Source organism: Sus scrofa, chromosome 14 (genome assembly GCF_000003025.6).
Source record: "Sus scrofa isolate TJ Tabasco breed Duroc chromosome 14, Sscrofa11.1, whole genome shotgun sequence".
Classification (NCBI taxonomy): Eukaryota; Metazoa; Chordata; class Mammalia; order Artiodactyla; family Suidae; genus Sus; species Sus scrofa.
This window is the reverse complement of record NC_010456.5, coordinates 90,475,624-90,480,498: the sequence shown is the minus strand read 5'-3', so window position 1 is coordinate 90,480,498 and position 4,875 is coordinate 90,475,624. Positions and strand designations below refer to the sequence as shown.

General features: G+C 39.7%; 1 protein-coding gene across 4 annotated transcripts in view; it reads left to right on the top strand.

Annotated features, from left to right (window-relative positions):
• PARG (poly(ADP-ribose) glycohydrolase) overlaps positions 1 to 4,875 on the top strand; it is a 142,417-nt gene that overhangs the window by 517 nt on the left and 137,025 nt on the right. The gene's annotated exons all lie outside the window — the stretch shown is intronic.

The following is a 4,875-nucleotide window of genomic DNA, read 5'->3' as shown; positions in this document are numbered from 1 at the left end:
GTACGTGGGGAAATAAAGCTCTTTGTCCTTCGCCTTGGCCCAAAGCTCTTCTTGGTCTCCGAGGACCCAGGGACTACAGCCCCCCATTTTCTGGTCTTGTATGCATCACTCTGAACGCTGAGGTCCCCTTGCTGAGCCATCAAGGCCACTAGTCGGGGAATGGGGCCCCATTTTCCCCGTGGCGATTGGTGGTGTGAGAACCCCTGACAAGCAGTCACTCAGCATGGGAAGCGGCGAGAGACTCCACCTGTTTGCTTTCCTTGGGTTTAATTGGAATTGCCTTGGTCGTTAAGGAGGTTTAATCTTTTACCTGAAGCTTCAGTCTCTAGATATAAAGAAAGTTACAAAGAAAGTCACAGCTGTCCTCAGTTTTAATTCTCAGTCTCTGGGTGGAGAGCCCTTAGTCTTACTGGCTTTACACCCGTCTTTGACATACAGTGGTGAACAAAGGTAACTTGGTCTGTTTTCAGACCCTAAAATCTATCAGAAGAGGTAGACAATGGCAGAGGTAAATATAATAAAGGGTAATGGATGTTCCAGTATATGAGACAGATAGTTAGGATAAGACGTCAGATGTGCCTGATCTAGTTTGAAGGTCAAAGATAATCTCCTAGCCAGAAGGTGAGGATCTTATTCTGAGGACTGAAGAGTGATGAGTTATTTAGATGAAGAGGAAGTTAAGGAAGTGATCCCACAGTGCAGCTGATGTAGGTTGTCCAGAGAGCAGTGAGAGATGGGATTGCAAAGAAGTAGACAAAGATCAGATCATATTGGGCAATGCTAAGAGGTTTGAGCTTTATCCTGATTGGACTTGATTGGAGATATATATGTATCAAAAATACATATAGTTTATTAAAATGTATATATTTTAAAGGTCCTTCCCTGGTATGTGGAAAATGAAGAATAGATTGAAAGGGAGCAGAAGTGCGGGCACAAGACTAGTTAAGGAGTTACTCTAGATAGGAGATCATGATGGTTTATACTTGGTTTCAGACTGTAGGAAAGATGAAGAGTGGATGGATTCTGGAGAGAATGGGATACGTGGGTTTGTACCCCAGGAAATATTTCTGTGATGGAAATATAGGTTTTGGAGTTCTTGGCATAAACATGATAGTTGATGCCATGGAAGTAGGTTAGATCATATAAAGCATGTAGTGAAAATAAAGGCGACCTAGAAAAGAAACTCTAGAAACACTGTCATTTAAGAGTGGACTGAGAGGGTCCCTTGTGGTGCAGCAGGTTAAAGATTTGGCATTGCTGCAGTTGTGGCATAGGCTGTAACTGTGGTGCCGGCTGCAACTGTGGTGCCAGTTTGATCCTAGGCCCAGGAACTTCCTCATAATGTGGGTGCTGCCAGGAAAAAAAAAAGAAGCAGCCAAAGAAGTAGGAGGGAAACCTGGCTTTGATTGTGTCATGCAGGGATGAGAATATTTCAAGGAGAATGCACTGGTCAGTAGTGTAAGAGGCTGGGGGAATTCCCATAGTGGCTCAGTGGTTAATGAACCCACCTAGCATCCATGAAGGCATGGGTTCGATCCCTGGCCTCGCTCAGTGGTCTTTGGATTTTTCTGACTGCAAACCATAGTATATTTCACCTGGTACACAGAGTAAGAAATACATGTATATATACACACACACGTACATGTGTACATATATACATATATATAGGCAAATATTTACAGCAAACAAGTGTTTCATAAAATAATGCTTATCTTTACTATGTATGATGCATTCTCATGTGTCTGTATTATTTTATTAACAAATGTTGGTCATTTGTAGTTTGTAAAACACCAGGTTAGAGAAAGTCAGGGCTGTAGACAATGAGACCAGTTGCAAGAAACAAACGCAGTTGCCCAGTGAGTGATATACTTGTTCTTTTAATGTTGGTGCTATTTTGAAGATGAGGAAGGGATGGGTTTCAGATGTTGATTGCAGAGGATTTATTAAAGGAGATAGGAGGGACGGGGAACTGAAAGTGACCTCAGAGATTGTATCAGACTTCTGTGATAGGCTAATCTGTGGTTCTGTTAACTTTATTTGCATATAAATGAGGAGAGGTGAGTGGGAGATGATGGAGGCAGTCAATCCTCACTGATTGGATCTTTATATTCTGCAGAAGAGGAACTGAATTAATACTTGGGCTGTACTTGTGCATATGTGTAAATGTTTTTTGTATACCTGGCACAGTACACCAATAAACAAAATGTTCGAAATCTAAATTTGTATCAAAATTTGTTGTTTGAAATTTTGAAATTCTTTTACGAACTTGGTGTTTAAATTTTTTATATATAGTTATCCTAGGAGGAGAAGTGAGTGAGATAGGGAAATGGATATTTATTAAATATCTTTACATTTTGTATTAATTTAGCTTCCTGGTCATATTTCTTATACTGATTGAAATGTGCACATCTATGGAACTCAGCATACTTTTCACATTCCAATGGGGAATAGTTTATCCAGTTGTGTTGCTTATAGGAGCTCCCTTTTTGCCAGTTTTAACTACCTAGAGTTTTGCTCCCGACTCCAAGGATGGTCCAGGTGTAGGTCTCTGGTGGGTGGAAGACTGGAGCTGGCTTGTCCCCTAACCGCCTCATCATTCTTTCAGTCTCAGTGCTGTCGAAAGCATTTTCAAACCTCTTTCGTCATCTCAAAACTCTCCTGTTGTCTATTGCCCTTTGATGTTATCACACCCTTTCTTCCCATGCCTTATCTTGATGCTGCTGGAGGAAAGAGGCTTTTTGTGAAGGCAGGGTGTTCCTTTAAAGGCAGGTGAATTTTTCTGCATTTTGTACCTTTTGCCTGTATATCCTGCACCTAATTGAATGATTTACTCTTTGAAATACACAAGGTTACTGAGTGAGGTTACTGATAAGATTATGGGTAACTGGTGCGAAGTCAGAGTAAAGTTGGAGAACTACTGATCCTCATGAAAAGAGAATTTGGGTGGAAATGTTGGAAGAAAATACACTTGTTTAGTTTCTGCTTTGTCAGCCTGGATGCTTGATATTTTTTCTTATTGATCTACGTTAGCCTTTGGAAATAGGTATTGTTAACCCTATTTTATAGGTGAGGAAATGAAGGTGCAAATAAATGAAGTACATGATTGAGCAGAGATCTCAGTTTAAGATTTTTGTCTGTCTCCAGGTCTTGTATCTATTTCATCACCTACTACTGCCTCCCTTTTTGTTTGCTGCGATTTTATCTAGTTAAAGGAAAGAAATTCTCTGGAACCTAGGAAGCTCATTTTATGATTACTTCAGGAATAAGAGTATAAGGAATAACTGAAACAGTCCTGTGATGTGTTATGAAAGAAACCTTTAGAAGCTGGAAGTCATGATATTGAAAAGAGAAGAGGCAGTCCTTTTTCTGGGGCCTCAGAGGGACCGAGGACTGTTTAATTGTCAGGAAATATCGCTTTCTTTCCTCTTGCTTCTTCTCCTTCACCTTGTTCTCAGGCTTCAGGAGTTATAACAGGAAGCCTAAAGCTAGAGAGAGAACACATTCTCAGTTCAGAGCTGCAAGAGAGAGCCTTCGCCATCAATTGCACTGGAAAATTCTTCATAGTTTTTTACAAAGTGATGCTGCATGCACTCCTCAGGTTCTGTAGACTTATCATTGTGCTGCACTTCCTGTGTGTTATAGGAACCTAGTCATTGCATACCATTTAATCTTTATGTTTATGGAAGAAGGTATTTAGAATTTTACACTGACCCCCAAAATGAATTTTTTGTCTCATTGCTGGTTTGTACTGGTTGTATAGAGGATTTTCTGTATTTACTATGTTTGATAAAATGAAATCAGAGGAGACGGAGCCTTAGAAAAAGTCTCAGAATTGAGTGGTTCGGCCTCATACAGAAGTAAGAAGAGACTCAAAGAATTGTGACTGAAACTAATTTTTTTTTTTTTTTTTTGTCTTTTTGCCTTTTCTAGGGCTGCTCCCGTGGCATATGGAGGTTCCCAGGCTAGGGGTCTAATTGGAGCTGTAGCCACTGGCCTACACCAGAGCCACAGCAATGCGGGATCTGAGCCGTGTCTGTGACCTACACCACAGCTCATGGCAATGCTGGATCCTTAACCCACTGAGCAAGGCCAGGGATCGAACCCACAACCTCATGGTTCCTAGTCAGATTCGTTAACCACTGAGCCACGATGGGAACTCCATAATTTTTTTTGTGAACCCCGATTTGCTGTAGAAGTACTAACTTAATGAAATCACCAAAATAGTGGAGTTCCCTGGTGGCACAGCAGATTAAGGATCCGGCATTGTCATTTCAGAAGCTCAGATTGCTGCTGTGGTGCAAGTTCCATTCCTACCTAGCTGGGAACGTCACATGCTGAAGCCGTGACAAATAAAATAAAATAAAATAAAATTGCTAAAATGGTGGTGTTTAACAAGAAATATCAAATAGATATTTGTGATAGAAATAATTTAAAAATGCTAATCAAAGATTTTTACTAAAGTGTTAGTATGTTGTGGAAAGTGTAAATCATATGGCACTCAAATACAGTGATAAATAAATTGTTGATTTTCATATGTTTGGATAGCATCTGGTTTGCTCATGTTATGGTGTTTGAGGGGATATAGGTAAGTAAAAAGAATCTATGACCCAAGGTGCCTGGATTCTTACATTGCAATTTAGACAGTGGTTGAGAATGTTCAAAATTTTATGTTTTCTTATACTAAAATGTTATATACATGTACTCTGTATGCAATACATTAAGTTTTGAAACTATGCTTAAATATCTAATGTTTATATAAATCACATCTTGCATTTGTTTATATTTCCCTCTACTGAGCCATCAATCCTATTTTTGCAACTATCTGCTAGTCATTTCCATCTAGTTATCTCTCCAGCATTTCATATTTAGTGTGTT